The following is an 18,634-nucleotide window of genomic DNA, read 5'->3' on the forward strand; positions in this document are numbered from 1 at the left end:
CACTTTGTAGATGTAACGTACGCCGCTCAAGGAACCTGGCGTTCTTCATGACCAGCTCTGATATTCTAGTGCTTGGCAGTTGCTCAGCAGCCAGCGCATGCGCGGCCTCATGTGCAGACGTGGCAGGCTGCTCCTAATCTGCGTACCAGATGTAAACTATAACTTATCTTTTGCTGTTTTAGGAGAAGACTCCAATCACACATTGGGGAAATAGATATTTTAAAGCCGGGCAGTGCCACTGCATACATTGCTAAGCAAACACATGTCGACGTGGTGACGTGTTGTTGACATTCCTGGTGTCTACCAAGTTATGCAAGTTGAAATCGAATGAGGTCTATAAGCTATGGGCGTCTGTATAAGAAGCATATTGATATAAAATAAATGTAAAATTCCATACTTAGATGGCTAAATGAGGCAAAGTAGCAGCATGTGGTGCTGTCTTTGTCTTACGTCCCGCCGATCCCTAAAACTAGGGGTCTGCGGGAGGCTATCTATTAGAAAGGGGGACTAAATAATATTGTGGCTAGTCAATCCATTTTATCCTCACTCGTTGATTGTCAACTAGGTGTGCATCGGAATATGACATGAGGGTAGCTCATCTTCCATTAGAATACTGGTCTATTATGCACCCTGGATGCCTGTTTCTTTCCATGTTCTCTTGATCCTTGTTACTCCTAATAATCCAAATTCACATAGCAGGCACATACAGGTGATGGACATAAATTAAGCTGGTGCGTACAAATGTCCATATTGTTGTGGTTAGAGTGCCCATTGAAAGGCAAATAGAGTTAACATAGTGTGTGTTCATCTCACCGTTACTGGGGACAATGAGCAGGTATACATACAATTATTATAGCTTCTGATTATATTGTGGTCAGTAATCAGTCTGTCTACACCATGTATTCTATATAAAACACATGTAATAGATTTCCTCATTGATTCCCCCTAGCTTCAGGGAATCTAATTGATCAATCCAATAGGTCTCTTGTTGGTTTAAACGTCTGCCAGGTCTTCATGTGCATTGTGTTGTCTTATCACTTGCAGGACTTGGATCCGTATCTGGCTCATGTTATGTTTCTGGGCATTCCAGTGTCTACCAACAGCTGAGTTCTTATAGTCGGTGCAAATGCACGATCTGTGTTAATTCCAAAGTAGTTTCCCTGGTCTTCTGGATTGGCCTACATAATAGATCCAACACGGGCACTTGATGGCATATATTATGTTAGGCAAGGTAGAGAGCCTTCAACAAGAATTGCACTTGCCACAATGGGATTGCAGCTCTCATAATGCGGATTTGCAATCATCCAGTGAAGATGTATGAGAAAGGAGGAAAATGTTCAGCTGCTCACTTTTCTCGCAATGAGTCGGTAAGGATGCATCCCTTAGCCTGCAATCTTCTAAACAATTCCGAATGTTGTAGAGACTTGGCACAGTATTGAATACATTCCAAGGTGGTGCCAACAGCATTGTACAAATATAACGGATTGCATACTCTTAATGGTTCACGGGAAAAGGTAAGACACGTTATCTGATATTTAACCAATCAAACGTTACCCGCAATTATTGAATTATTGATGGAACTGGGAAGCGTAGCATAACTAACCAATCAGGACTCTCTAGGAAAAAAACATCAAAAGTAGAGTTACAAGAAACCCAAACTCACCCTGGGTATGAAACGTTCTGGGGAAAATCAGTTAGTGTCACATGTTATGGGGCTTGGTATGGCCATAAATCCACACTGGAGTCAGTCGTTTGATATTCGAACTGCTGCATGGCCCTTGACTTCTTTCTCTCTGCCAGAGATATTCTGGCAGTGTGTTTTTTAGATACCAAGGCTTTCGCCTTATTACTCCAGTGTAGCTGGTTGAGGTTTTAAGTTGTGTTACGGTGGTTCTGTGTAAAGAAATAAATGAAAGGAGTGTCACTTGCTACTGTTCGCTACGTGTATGGTGCTCGCTTTATCTTACAGATTCCCTCATATATCTGTCCTTACCTAGATCCCACATCTTGGTCTGCGTAACATCGCTACGCAGTGGGGGAGCCGCGCAGTCCTTTTATTGACTGATCACATGGTGACTGCCACGTGAGCAACACGTGATACTGCATGAGAAACAGGGGGGGGGGACTCAGACATAGTATCGCATCCCAACTACATTAAAAATAAAATGACCATTTACAAATGAGATGTAGCACCCCATACTTCGCATTTTACCATTTTCCTTGGTCACATGTATGATGAGGCAGACAAACACACATATACAATTTTAAAACACACCCTGTAAATGGACACTGGGCACTGGCACCGATACAGCCTTCACTTCATTAGTCCAGGAAGATGCTATTCCAATAATGTGCAGTCTTACTGAGTTCAAATAAAGCCTTTAGCAAGTTCACGGGATCACAGTGTCAGGCATGTACTTCCCTGTGTCCACTTTAAGTGTGACACCTCTGTGCAGGAACACAGCTTTCCCAAAGTACATTTTTGTTCAGCACCAAAGAGGTTGTTCCTTTGTTGAACGAAAGAAAACACATACAGCGCAGTTCATTCTTGCGGCAGGGAGACATCAGTTGCCTTTATTGTGCGTGTGGAAGACGAAGTGATACTCGGGTATCACATTCCCTGGGTATCCACATATTCACTTCCTCAGGCATGTTCCAGCAGCGGAGCGTCCGTGAACCACAGGATCTCGCTGGCGGACCGGCGGTGAACAAGCCTGCCCATGCCAACGTTTTGGAAATTGGAGATATCCAAAGTGTGTACCAACGTGGTATGGCCAGACACACGTTCTATAAGACCTTGTCACCATTGTTATGGGGATTGGTATGGCCAGGCCCCCTCCTTCATGCTTGCCATGAATCCACACAGGAGTCAGTGAGTTGGTGTTCGAACTGCTGCACGAGGAGCTGTGCAGCCTTTTTTCTTTTTACTTGATCACATGGTGTGTGCCACTTGTGCAACACGTGACACTGCACGAGGCACGGGGGAGGGACTCAGACATAACACAACCAGAGAAAGAAGACACTTCCCATGGGTGGTTACACTTCCGCTGGTGCGGGTAAACAAGGAGGCAGAGTACTCCATGTCTATTTTATGGATGCTAGCAAAGTGAATATAATAAAGGTACACACGGGAGGTGCATGTTTTCACATGCAGCCCTGCCAGCCACAGATCCTGAGTGTTGATTCGCCCCTATGAAAGGGTGCAGTGATAAGCCAAATTCCCTCTGGCATCTAAATACTGCTTTAACTGAGTGAGAAACGTACACCTTAAAGTGCCACATACCAAGATCAACCTCCAATCCTGATGAAGGCTCAATGACTAATTAACTCCACCAACTGACTCGCATCTCTTACTTTGTCACAATTAATCATCTTTCTAATCTCATATCTATTCTCATCTTTTTTGATCTCCCTGTGGCCTGTGATATGATTGATCCCTCCTCACTCTTCTCCAAGACACAGAACCTGCTTGGATTTCTTCCACCCTTTTAGAATTATATTTCTCTATTTCATGGAACTCAAATACTTCTAAATGTACCCACTAGGAGTCACCTAAGGTGTCCTTGAATCCATACTCATTAACCTCTTCTCTTTTTTTTGGAAAGCTCCTCTCCTCCTTGATTTCTCATATTACCTATTTCCCGATGATAGCCATCACTTCATTTCCTACCTATCCTTTACATACAAGCCTCCTCTCACATCTCAAACTTTCGTTTGAGTGGCCTGCACTGGTTAGTAATCATGTGTCTTATACTGTAGGCATTTTAGACTAAAATCATCAATTATACTGCTAACAATGCTCAATTTCTCCTGCTGTCCTCGATATCCTTTTATCATTACTTCCTCACCTGATACCCTAATGTTCTTGACCCTAGAATTATCTTTAACGACAAACGTAAACTACAGTTAATCACCTCCACTGCAAATACTGTTATATGAAACCTATTTAAGAATATTAAAATATGCCCCCTTATCACTTACCAGTCCACCAAAACTCTGCTATTGGGTTACACTGTACTCATTTTCACCCAAGGATACCATTCTTATTTTAGCAGCTTAAACTGACCCTGCTCCTTCTCTACTTTTGCCCAATTCATATATGATGAATCGCACAACATGAATCTCCAATCCGTATTCAAACTCCTCCTTCTAGTCTGTACGTAGACCTGTGGATTGGCCTCTGTCTAATTCCATCAGCTGCCACTCCCACCTCAAAACCTATGCTCTAGTGCCATCCTCTGTCTCACCCAATGTGCTGTCTCCTGCTTCCAGTCCCACTACTTGCACACTAGTACTGGAACTCCCTCCAGCTTAACATCGAAAACATAGCTACTATATCTGTATTCAAAGACACTCTGAAACTCTACCTCCTCACCCTTGAAGGGTCCACTACCCTCAACAGGCACACTGCGCTCACTGTATTCCCACTCTCATGATGAGTACATATCGTAGATTCTTCCTCTTTGTGATGTACATTATGGTCAATGTAGTAATGTGTACATATTAATAATATGTAATGCGTCATTTTACTTTCTCCCGAATTCATGTTACCACCATGCTCCCCCCTTTATCACAGGGACCATGAATTACTTATCTAATTACGTAACCCATTTTAAGGTGCCATTGAAAGAGACAGCTCAGAAAAATGTGTTTCTCCTCTTGTACATTGTTTCTGATTGCGGTGTCAATATTTCTAAGCAGATCAATGTTGCTCTGTACCGGATTCTGGATTGACACATCTTGGATAGGTGCAGCAAGGGGTGCGAGCTGAGGACTGGTATATATTGATAGTAATAAGAGTTTCCTGATGACTTTGAGAGTAGGCAGCTGTGAGAAGAACATTAGAAGGGTAATGGAAAAAGCATATGTAGAAGAGATGGATGTGGAATAGAACAGTTAGGTAACTGCTAGCTCAATAGACAAAAACCCACGAATGCGGGAATGACAACAAATGGGTTTTTTATTTTACACTAACAGAGAACAAAACAAATATACAGGCTGCGCCGTGGCGCTGAATATATATATTATTGAGCATATTTTTGTCTGCGTTTTTGTGAGTTAGTAGTATAAATTTCAAGTATTGTTTTAAATGCCAATACATTCAACATTGTTTAACATTGTCGTCGACACACAACTTTGTGTTTCTGGTTCGGTATAGATTGGAGAGAAGCAGTGGCTGTAAAACTTGTAGCAGCGCTGCTGTGAAACGGTCTTCAGGACAATGATTTCAAGTCGGGTCAATGTTAATAGAAGGGCGTCCACCTATGAATGATAGGGGACTGGGTTAGTTCATAGAGTGATGTCTAGGAAACCATGTTAAAAACTGCAAAAGAGGGGACCTACCATGTGCAGGTAAGTAGCCGCCTTGGTCGTGTTAAAGTTTGTCCAGCAGATGAATTGTCTGGGAGGCTGTCTGCAAACGTCAGAGGCCTGAAGCTAAAGTAAAAAATATTGAATGTTATTTATCATGGGGTGGCAGAAAGGCCACAAAAATGCGAATGGAATGGTGGGAGGCCCTGAGCCAGAATCGTGTTGTGTGGACACGGACGGCCTATGAGGGTGCCCCTGGTCTAGGAGGTGTTGGTCCAGCTGGATTACTGCTAAGTCCCACGTGTGATCTGTGCATAGCAGAAGCCATTCAAGCAATTGAGGGCACAGATGGATAGTGAAAGTGTCGGGTAAGTAGCAAGATCTTAGCGTGCATGGTGTCAATTTTAAACTATGACATGCGGGCCGACATAACAAGATAGTGTGACAGAAGCTCATGGGGGATTGGCTGTGATCTAGTAACTGAAAGCCAAAACTCGATTAGTAGTCCCGTGTGGGAACGTGAAAATATAATATGAAGGTATACTTGCAGGGCGGGAGTGACGGCCGCTGCTCTACTGAACTGTGAGAAAGGAGCTGTGTCATAGCAAGATCTTTGCGTGCATGGTGTTAATGCGGGCAACCTATCGAGGTGGTGTGACAAATGCTCGTATGAGTGGCTATGCTCTAGAAAAAAGCCAAGATTCCAAAAGTAGTCTCGAGTGGAAACGTAAAAAATTACCTTTTGCATGGAGATCTTCCCAACAGTGAGAAAAGAGCTGTTTTATTGTCGGGGTGTAGTGCGCATGTCTTGTAGTGATTACGTGATCACGTTGTGCGTGTGTCCATGGATAGCAGGGGACCGCGCATGTCCAAAGGGAGTAGTGTGCTGTCACGGGAGCCGAGGTTGTAATGGAAAAGCGCTGCACAGTTTGCGCATGTCAAAGCAGACTTAATGTCTGAAAGGTTTACCCAAGGCGAGTAGTGTTTGTCGTCAAGAAATGCAGGTAAAATGATTTACATGTCAAAACCTATTTGTTAACATAAAAACACGCATTATTATTCAAAATGCTCTTCTATGGCTAAATTGCCATACATATTTTTACAAGCATTTGTAAGACACACAATATTGAGAATCATATTGTCGTGAGAACTGATGATGCGTGTGAATTGCTGCATTATCATGTTGCTCAAATAGACAACTATTTTGAAACAATGTGGATTGGGTGACATAGGTGCACATTTGCTTAACAGCTACTGGTGCGTGTGAATAACTGAAAATGATGGAATCCATTTGCGATAGTTTGGCATGTGGAACATTTTTGTTGACACAAACATTACTTTTCTATGGCTAGAATTGTCATACACAATTTTCACGAAAAACCATTATTGTTAACACAAACATTGCTCTTCTATGGTTATGGCTGCTGTGCATAGTTAACACGTGCTTGTGTGAGAAAAATGTTGAGATATTGTTGTAAGAGTGTGTGAAATGCTTGATTGAAGAAATGCATTACTGTGAGGTGCACAATAGTTTGGCAGTTACTGGTGCAGAAAAAGATGGAATACATACACAATATATGCGGGGTGGAGCAATTTCTCCTTATCCGTAAGAATTGTCCATACGGGAGATTCATTTTGAGACCTGATGTATGAAAACTTGAGTATTCTAGCAGGGTGTTTTTGGACATCGGTTTGCGGTAGAGAGTTGTCCCTAAAGAGTTATCTTGATTTTTATAGATTTCCAGGTCTAGGAAAGGTATGTTTGTTTTGCTGTGGTCAATGGTGAATTTTATGCAGTTGTTCTGTGCATTAAGCCATTGTAAGAAGAAGAGAAGAGTAGATATTCTTCTGTCCCTATCCAAATCATAAACACATCATCTATATACCTAAGCCAACTACCAATAGCTGATTTAAAGGGATTTGCTTTGTTGTAAATTGAGTCTTTCTCAAAAGCATCCATGAATAAATTTGCTACATCAGGGGCAAATGTTGCCCCCATGCTGGTGCCGTGACATTGCTGGTAGAAGGTCTGTTTGTAGATGAAGTAATTTTCCATGAGTGCCAATCTGGTGCATTCAAGGAGGAATGCTGTAGGTGGTTCTGTTTTGGTTCTTTTATCCAGGTAGGTTTTGAGAACTTGAAGGCACTCCATCTGTGGAATACTGGTGTAGAGGGATTCCACATCAAGAGTTACCAGTAGATCGTTTTTTTCTATTTGTATAGTGTCCAGCTTCTTTATCATGGCCGTGGTGTCTTGGATATAGGATGGCATCTTGCTGATGAAGGGTCTTAGAAAGTAATCTATGTAGATGGATAAAGGTTCTAACACTGAACCGATGCCAGCCACAATAGGTCTGCCTGGAGGGTTTGTTTGGTTTTTGTGAATTTTTGGAAGCAAGTAGAACACTGTAATGATGGGGTGCTGATTGACCAAGAAAGCCTTCTCGTCTTCATCTATCCAACCCTCGTCGTATGCATGGTTCATAAGACACGTTATTTCAGACAGTATCCTTGAAGTAGATCGGTAGGTAGCTGTTTGTAGAATCTTGTGTTTGAAAGTTGGCTGGTGACTTCTTTGTCGTATAAGGACTGACTCCAGAGGACTATCCCACCTCCTTTATCGGCTGGTTTAATGAGGAAGGTCTTGTTATTTTCTAGTGTTTGTAGTGCGAGTCGTTGTGCGGCTGAGAGGTTGTTCTTGAAACGTAATTGCTTGTCGAAGGTCTTATGTAGTTCCAGGATAATGCGGTTTTCAAAAGATAATATTTCAGGACATATCATTGAGGCGAGAGGGGTGAAGACAGATGGGGGTTTTAGGCCCGTTGATTTTGGAGGCTCCTTATCATTACTGTCCCCGAAAAAATACTGTAGACGTATAGTACGAAAGAATTTTGGCAATTCGATCTCTGTGGTAAAGGGGTTCAGGCATCAAGTTTTCAAGGGAGGGGGGTTGGATAGATGAAGACGAGAAGGCTTTCTTGGTCAATCAACACCCCATCATTCCAGCGTTCTACTTGCTTCCGAAAATTCACAAAAACCAAACAAACCCTCCAGGCAGACCTATTGTGGCTGGCATCGGTTCAGTGTTAGAACCTTTATCCATCTACATAGATTACTTTCTAAGACCCTTCATCAGCAAGATGCCATCCTATATCCAAGACACCATGGCCATGATAAAGAGGCTGGACACCATACAAATAGAACAAAACGATCTACTGGTAACTCTTGATGTGGAATCCCTCTACACCAGTATTCCACAGATGGTGTGCCTTCAAGTTCTCAAAACCTACCTGGATAAAAGAACCAAAACAGAACCACCTACAGCATTCCTCCTTGAATGCACCAGATTGGCACTCGAGGAAAATTACTTCATCTACAAACAGACCTTCTACCAGCAATGTCTCGGCACCAGCATGGGGGCAACATTTGCCTCTGATGTAGCAAATTTATTCATGGATGCTTTTGAGAAAGACTCAATTTACAACGAAGCAAATCCCTTTAAATCAGCTATTGGTAGTTGGCCTAGGTATATAGACGATGTGTTTATGATTTGGAAAGGGACAGAAGAATATCTACTCTTCTTCTTACAATGGCTTAATGCACAGAACAACTGCATAAAATTCACCATTGACCACAGCAAAACAAACATACCTTTCCTAGACCTGGAAATCTATAAAAATCAAGATAACTCTTTAGGGACAACTCTCTACCGAAAACCGACGTCCAAAAACACCCTGCTAGAATACTCAAGTTTTCATCCATCAGGTCTCAAAATGAATCTCCCGTATGGACAATTCTTACGGATAAGGAGAAATTGCTCCACCCCGCACGAATATGAATCAAAAAGCAAAGAACTAGCAATTCGGCTAAAAGAAAGAGGCTACCCCAAACACATAATTCGACAAGCTCGAAAACGTGTTAAAAACACAAGCCGAGAATCTTGCTTAACACCAACCAAAAGAAATCAATCTACAACCAAGATGACATGCGTGACCACATTCACCCCACTGAGTAACTCCATCAGAAAAATTATCCTCAAACATTGGGACAAATTACAGACTGATTCCTTCCATCCAGAAAAACCACGCTTTGCTTTTAAACAGAGCCGGAATCTAAAAGACCATCTGGTGCACACCTATACAGAAGTCGAGACACCAAGCCAGCAACAAACCACGCTATGGCATCTCCCAGCGATTAAAGGACACTTCAAATGTGGCTCATGTTCCGTCTGTCCATTGACAGCCAATCTCAAAACCATTGATCCAAAAGGTAACTCTTGGGCCCTTAACTCTTTCACTAATTGCAGAACCAAATGGTCGGTCTACATAATCAAATGTCCGTGTTCTCTCATCTATGTGGGAAAATGTAAGAGAGAAATCAGGAAACGGATTTGTGAACACCGGTCTTGTGTGCAGAACCTAGTTGAAGAAAAACCATTGGTGGCACATTTTAAAGCAAAAATCCACACTCACAACGACATTTTCTGGGCAATACTACAAACAGTGGGTAATCCATTCCGGGGTGGCGATAGAGACCTAGCCCTACGCAAACTTGAACAGAAATGGATCCATCGCCTAGATTCCGTCAGACAAGGTTTAAATATTTCTATTGAGTGGAACCTCTTTTTCAACAGATAGTGCTTTTTAGACCAAGCTCCCATTACTGTATCCTCCTTTTTTATATTTTTTGTCTCCCATTGCAAGGAGGTGCCATTGTTTTTGCTGTTTTTCTTGGGTCCCTTTGGTAAATTCGCTTGAACCAATGTGTTAAAATCACCAAATAAACTGGCAACACTAGCATGTGCGATACCTACTAAACGGCCATCTGTTGTGCTCATCACTCGCTCCTTTATACATGAACAGACGTGTGGCCTAAAGTATGCAAAAACAATTCAAACCAACATGTCTTTCGGCATAGATAACATGATATATTGTGTATGTATTCCATCTTTTTCTGCACCAGTAACTGCCAAACTATTGTGCACCTCACAGTAATGCATTTCTTCAATCAAGCATTTCACACGCTCTTACAACAATATCTCAAACATTTTTCTCACACAAGCACGTGTTAACTATGCACGGCAACCATAACCATAGAAGACCAATGTTTGTGTTAACAATAATGGTTTTTCGTGAAAATTATGTATGACAATTCTAGCCATAGAAAAGTAATGTTTGTGTCAACAAAAATTTTCCACATGCCAAACTATAGCGAATGGATTCCATCATTTTCAGTTATTCACACGCACCAGTAGCTGTTAAGCAAATGTGCACCTATGTCACCCAATCCACATTGTTTCAAAATAGTTGTCTATTTGAGCAACATGATAATGCAGCAATTCACACGCATCATCAGTTCTCACGACAATATGATTCTCAATATTGTGTGTCTTACAAATGCTTGTAAAAATATGTATGGCAATTTAGCCATAGAAGAGCATTTTGAATAATAATGCGTGTTTTTATGTTAACAAATAGGTTTTGACATGTAAATCATTTTACCTGCATTTCTTGACGACAAACACTACTTGCCTTGGGTAAACCTTTCAGACATTAAGTCTGCTTTGACATGCGCAGACTGTACAGCGCCTTTCCATTACAACCTCGGCTCCCGTGACAGCACACTACTCCCTTTGGACATGCGCGGTCCCCCGCTATCCACGGACACACGCACAACGTGATCACGTAATCACTACAAGACATGCGCACTACACCCCGACAGTGAAACAGCTCTTTTCTCACTGTTGGGAAGATCTCCATGCAAAAGGTAATTTTTTACGTTTCCACTCGAGACAACTTTTTGAATCTTGGCTTTTTTCTAGAGCATAGCCACTCATACGAGCATTTGTCACACCACCTCGTTAGGTTGCCCGCATTAACACCATGCACGCAAAGATCTTGCTATGACACAGCTCCTTTCTCACTGTTCAGTAGAGCAGCGGCCGTCACTCCCGCCCTGCAAGTATACCTTCATATTATATTTTCACTTTCCCACACGGGACTACTAATCGAGTTTTGGTTTTTAGTTACTAGATCATAGGCAATCCCCCACGAGCTTCTGTCACACTATCTCGTTATGTCGGCCCGCATGTCATAGTTTAAAATTGACACCATGCACGCTAAGATCTTGCTACTTACCCGACACTTTCACTATCCATCTGTGCCCTCAATTGCTTGAATGGCTTCTGCTATGCACAGATCACACGTGGGACTTACCAGTAATCCAGCTGGACCAACACCTCCTAGACCAGGGGCACCCTCATAGGCCGTCCGTGTCCACACAACACGAATCTGGCTCACGGCCTCCCACCATTCCTTTCGCATTTCTGTGGCCTTTCTGCCACCCCATGATAAATAACATTCAATAATTTTTACTTTAGCTTCAGGCCTCTGACGTTTGCAGACAGCCTCCCAGACAATTCATCTGCTGGACAAACTTTAACACGACCAAGGCGGCTACTTACCTGCACATGGTAGGTCCCCTCTTTTGCAGTTTTTAACATGGTTTCCTAGACAAAACTCTCTGAACTAACCCAGTCCCCTATCATTCATAGGTGGACGCCCTTCTATTAACATTTACCCGACTTGAAATCATTGTCCTGAAGACCGTTCGCTACTTTCACAGCAGCGCTGCTACAAGTTTTACAGCCACTGCTTCTCTCCAATCTATACCGAACCAGAAACACAAAATTGTGTGTCGACGACAATGTTAAACAATGTTGAATGTATTGTCATTTAAAACAATACTTGAAATGTATACTGTTTGTCACTCTGCCTACTAACTCACAAAAACGCAGACAACAATATGCTCAATAATGCATATATTCAGCTTGTACATTTGTTTTGTTCTCTGTTAGTGTAAAATAAAAAAAAACATTTGTTGTCATTCCCGCATTGGTGGGTTTTTGTCTATTGAGCTAGCAGTTACCTAGCTCCTCTGCAAAAACCTGGTGACCCTATGTCACGCCTTTGGTTAGGGTAGCTTTGACTCTTTTTCTCACTTACAGCATCTCCCACCCTCTTGAGTCAAGCCCCCTTACAAAAAAGAGGGTTGCCCTTATATCTCTCTTCTCTTCTGTGAAATAGAACATCCAAACTTAAAACAGTGCATGTGACCGCACACAGTACAGACGACCCTCCACAATATTAACTGTCCTGAATCTTTCCCTTATGTACCCACTCAATGACAATTACATGTTCAAATTCATTGTCCATGTTTCCCAGGAAACCCATGCAGAGCATTATGGGGAATCTTGTTTTTGACTGGATGGTATCCAACATCACAGTCTCAGGAATATTCAAAAGTGCAGCTTCATTTCTTAAGACCACCAGTGGAGTAGTGCTGTGCATCTTCGCAGAGGTAGTGCTGAATAGTGCATGTAACTTTTCCAGGTATTTCAAGAAACCTCAACGTGGTGGATAAAGTACTGAAAATGGTAGATGGCAATTCCTGGTCTTCCATTACAAAAGCACAGACCTTTATGGAGGTTATGCAATGAAAAATACATATTATGGTCCCAGGTCATCTAGTAGACTAGTATAGTGCATTATGGGAGATGTAGTGTGTTTATCTTGAGCATGCAAAACAGCAATGTCTATTGAAGAAGGCTTCCTGTATATAATTAACATGACTTTCTAGTACTAAAATACCAAATGATTGGACCCTCTGCTTGCCACGGACATAGATCCAAACAAATATACCCATTCTGCACCTCCGATACTGTGTACACTCCATTAGTGATGACAATTGCCTATTAACTGATAGGTACACAAAATACACTGCACAAGATCCCTAAACACACGTAAACATAATCTTTAATGTTGCTCCATCTTCTTTAATATTTGAAAGGCAGATACAGTAGCCAATACATTTCAAACATAAAAATATGAATGTTGTAACATAAAAGTGATCACCATACATAAACTATGTTTAGCATACAGAGTTAACTGCCATATGATGACAAATTGCAATGAAAACCTTAAGTTTCAGTTAACAAATAAACCTTAACAGATCAGTTTTACTTTCAAACAGATTAGTGCTGTATCTCGGTACACAAATCAATCCGGTATGTGATAAAGCAATATGCCCAATGTGACCGCGACACTAAAAGCTTTTTTTTTGTCTTGAAATGCTGCAGCTTTTCAAGAGAAAAAAAAAAAAGACAAAGAAAATGCCCGCTGTGAAAGGGAAAACAGAATCTGTTTTCCCTTTCCATGGCTGCCATCAAGAGCGGACGCACTGGAAACAGAAGTGTTTCCAGCGCGTCCGCTCCCGCAAAAAAAAAGAAGGTAAGTGCAGTTGGGAGGGCGGAAGGGAGGTGAAGGGAAAAATAAATAAATACATAAATAAATAATATACCCCGTTCCGAGTTTCCACACGGCAGGAGGCTGTCATCATTCCCCACGGGGGACCAAGGGATAGAAGGTAAGTGGGGTGGGGAGGACAGGGAGGTGGGAGGAAAGAGGAGGGGGAAAAAAAGGCGTACCTCAGTCCTCGACGGGGGGCGAAGGTAGCCTCTAAACCGTGGAGATGCTTGGAGCGGGGCTGGCCCCACTTCGAGCATCTTCATCGTCTGAGGGGCTGCCACGACCCCCGCCGGGGACAAAGGCTGTGGAATCCTGACAGAGGGATTCCCGGCCTGGTAATGACTTGGCAAGGGCAAAACAGAATGGCTCTTTCATTCTGATTGCTCCCTCGCCGGGTACTAATATATTATATAGGCTTTTCTGTTCAGTGTTCTACTGGATATGTTGCTAACTAGGATTTCTTGGTCTGGAAACATGTCTGAACTTTCTGGTTGTGGATGTTTTCTCAGCCCCCTGTCTGTTCTCTACCTCTTCTTGTTTTTTTCTACAGAAGTTGTTAATTCAGTTGTCATAGCTCTATTACCAGAAGTCCCTTGAACATCACTCAATGGTGGTTGTTCACTTTGTATATCATTGCAACGCTTCTGTGTATTTCGTGCATCGGTGCTGTCTGACTTATCACTTGACACTACCCTTTGTAAATGTACTTTGTGCTTCACATTTTTCCATTCCGGTGTATAACTTCTCATTCAGTCAATCGTATGTGTCTCTTGTGAATTTCCTGAGTTTCTTTTGCGCAAGCTCATTTTCGACATCCCTCCAGCTTAGTACTAATATCTTCTAGTGTTTTATCCAAATCTGTCTTTCCAAGTAGTGTATTCAACTCAATTTGAATACCACTGATTTCCTTGTCTAATGAGCTGATCTGTGGGGATTCATCCTGTATTGTGAGCAATATAACATGCACAGACCATTTACTCAAAATCAATCCCCATTTTTTTGACAAACTGTTTCCTACTGTCAGTCTGTGTGTAATGCGAAGTCCCCTTAGTATTTTACGAGTCCTATGGTACCTATCAGTGTAAAACCGTGTTTTTTCCTATGAATTCTTTTTCCGGATAAGATTCTTCTGTTACTTGATTTTTTTTTTGTGGGATCACTGTGAAAAGGTACATGCCAGGTGTCTTAGATTACATTTAAAATGGCTTCTGCTTCTTGAGATCAGACACCTAAAGTCTCAGTTGTTTAATCTGTGATAGGTGTGATTTCGTCAAAGACATAATCAGCGTTCCTCCAGTTCACTGTGCAAAAAGATGAATGAAAGGAGAGGAACAGTGGGCATCTGCGTGTTTAGGTAGAGTGTAGCTGAGATAACAGGGATAAGGACATAGTATTTGGGGTTAACCAGAAATCGCACTGTGCTGTATAGATATGCAAAAACAAGCACAACTGGAGTGGGTACCTAGTAGTAAGGACTACTGTCCAATAATTGATAGCTACACAATATGCACAGAACAAGATCTTTAAACATAATCAGGTATTGTTGCTCCATCTTGTGTAATGCTTGGCAGGCAGACACAGTAGCCAGTGCATTTCAGGCACACATGGTCCTTCATCAGGGCAATTTTTAAAGCAACAATAAAATATAAAATGATATAATATTACAGTGATCATCATACATAAATTTTGGTTAGCCACCATATAATAATAAATTGTAAGAATGAGAAATGTGTCGAACAAGTAACATAACTGGCATGAAGCACAGCCAGGAAATACAAAAGGATTCTGCATGTAACCACACACATAGTAACAGAAAACTGCTTGAAGGTTATTACCAAACTCAAGGCAGAGTATAGATTTCGTGATGAGCCATTAAGTGTTAACACACACACTATTATGTAATAAAACAAAGACTGAAAAAATACCTTAACTCACAGCCAGACCATGTAGAGTCACATCAGGAAACAGCAAGAACAAAAATGAATACAAATCTCCTGTAAAATAAAAGGATCAAAACCTTTGATGAGATATCAAAGACAGACATTTCTTGGAAGGGCATACCAAGGTCTTGCAGACGAGAATCTGCTAGGGTATCTGAAAGCGTGATGCAGGGAGATGATAACTGTTGGAGTCATGCTCAATATTAAGGGCCCTATTCATGGAAAAGTGTGCCTTCCTACCGCAATTGCCATGTGCCGAGAACGACACTGCGCAAGCTTTCGCGCAGAATACAAAATGCATGCCTGAGTATTCATGCAATTGTCTGTGCAAAGTAACCATATACGGCCCCAAGCAAAGTAAAAAAAAGCCAGAACAGCTACCCTTGCGTGCAACCCTTGGTGTGAATATGTGCACTCTTCAAACAGTGCATGCGGTCCTCTCCAAGTGGGCCTGCATCTCGGGGACCCTGTGCGGGGTCCTCCGTAACTGTAACTTTAACCGCCACCTGAGAACATGCGTACAGTTTCACGGAAAGCATGTATATACCCAGCCAAACGGCTTGCAAACCCCCTTAAAAAGTCCCTGCACCTCGATATGCTGCATACGTGCACCCCTAAATACGATCGGGAGCCCGTCTGCATGCATGCACCCCTAAATTTGACATGCAGTTACGATTTCTCTGCTTAAGTCCATAAGCCTGGTTACGGGTGGCAGAAATTTGACGGCACTGCATGGTCATTTCAGAGGTGAGAGGTTGTAGTGTCACATCCATGAATACTCTTTGTCGTGCACTTTTGTGGGCCTGCTTTGGACTGCCTGCGGTCCATCCCTCGTATCTCCCACTTTCTGGCTTGTTCTTCCCCATTTCGCGTGTTCCGCCCCCTATTCTGCCCCCTACACAGGCCACACCCACCACCTGTGTGGAGTCTTGCGCAAGGCACTTGTACGCTCACAGAGCCATGCCGAGCATGCACCAACTCCACGCAAGTCCCAGAGAAGTCCCGCACTATTGGTTTCATGAATCTACGAGCAGTGCTTTGTATGCAGTTTGACGTGCAATTTCCCGATTTGACGTGCAAATTATTCCATGAATCAGGCCCTAAGTATTTTTTTGTCTGTCAGGTGCACACAACTGTGCAATGCTGTTATTGTGGATGGATATGCGATGACGTGATCACCCCACCTTGACTAGGCAAATGCTACAAAATGAAAAAATAAATGTATGCATGAACAAGAACATAAGACAGGCACATAAGATGAAAAAGAAACAATGGTACATGTAGCACTTAGTATCCAAACTGGTATATCATCACAAAGCATAGCTCTGAACTCCACGCTTTTGGCGGGTGTCACCCACCTTGCATTCAGCTGACTCACCTGCTGAGCCTCCTGTACGCTCATTCACATCAATGGGCTCTCACCTGCCAAAAAGAAAATCGGGTGTTTTCACCCACCTTGGAGACACAAAAGGTTGAGTGCTGTGACAAGGTATATGAACACAGTAATGCCATATTGTATAAATAAAAGTGCCCGTTCCGTATTGAAGCAAAATATATATATCCAAATTGGTATCTAAAAAGCTTTATGGTTTCTATCACAATATAATTCCAAACTGGAATACCCTTACAAGGTATATGAAAACAGTCCTACCATAGCCACTTCGAAGTGAGATAAGAAGCAAACTAGCTATAAGGACATATTCAGGCTCATTACATGTTTGCCGGTCCGGAAATAAGGTGCAGTAATAACGTATATCAGCACCTTTCCGGACCGGCAAGCTACAAGCCTGCTGGTAGGGGCTCTGATCTACAGGCAGACCTGACCTGCCGGCAGATCAGGCCCTTAATGGCAGATAAATGCCTGAATCTCCTGCACCGTTATTAACAGTGCCAGTGATTCGGGTACCCCCATCCCATGGAGATCTATTGGACTCCATGGAATGGAGAGTTACCTGCATCTCTGCCCCCCCGTTGAATCACAGTAACACCGGAATATCGGGCGGCGGAAACAGTACAGTAGTTTCCCGGATTACCGGTGGGATACCGGGGAACCCATAATGTGCCCCAAATTGTCTTGAAAGTGAACATTCCAGTATGTACAATTAATGATGACATTGTAATGTAGAATCATATATTAGACATTCAATTTTAAAAAGGGCAAAAACATGCTAAATTGAAAGCAAACTCTCCGATACACACAAGTATATTCCATACAATCTGTAGCTAATTGCCAAGGTCAGGATGTGCTGCCTGTCAAATACATGTCTTTTACAGATAGAAATATGAATTTAATCTGGCCTTGGGTATGATATTCTTCCTATTTGTCGACCTCAAACCTGCCTTTGATGGCATCCCTTCCTCCGAGTTATGGAAATCCCTCAGAAGCAAGAATTTCCAAACTCCTCTTGAGGGCTATTCTCTTACCTTAAGCAAACAATACAGCTGTTATGGAGTGTGGGAGAGGATGGAAACTTATAAATGTAATCAAATTCTTGTCAGAAAAGGTGTCAGGCAGGGATGTATTCTTACCTCCATACTCTGTTCTATTTATTTTTACAATGTGGTGAGCAGCCTGATTGTGGATTATACTGATTCCCCGAAATTGGGTGAGCAGAAAATGAATATGCTCTTATTTTCTGACGATACCATCTTCATCTCTCACACACTAGTGGTCTTACCAGAATCACACAGCAATTTACTGAATCCTGTGATATGAACGTTTGGATCATTAACCCAGTTAAGTCAAAGTATATGAGATGTGGGAAGAAAATGAAAAAGTACACCTGATGAGGTTATGTTCTTTGATTATCTGGGTTTTAGATTTACCAGCAATGAAAAGTGGTCTAGACAAATTGAGAAAGCTAATGTTACACTTGCCAAACAAAGTATGGCTGTTGATAATGTGAGAAGCCAGAAGGTCTCTCACTCACTAGTCCCCAGGGATTTGTCACCCAGGTGGCCAGGTCACAACCATCATCTTTGGATCCAGTTCCTGGAGGTGAACCAGTGCGTGAGGATCACCTGGGTGAGGGGTCTTTGGGGAGTAGGACATCAGATGGTGATATGCGGTATCCCCTT

Source organism: Ambystoma mexicanum, chromosome 5p, assembly GCF_040938575.1.
Source record: "Ambystoma mexicanum isolate Mex_15411 chromosome 5p, UKY_AmexF1_1, whole genome shotgun sequence".
NCBI lineage: Eukaryota > Metazoa > Chordata > Amphibia > Caudata > Ambystomatidae > Ambystoma > Ambystoma mexicanum.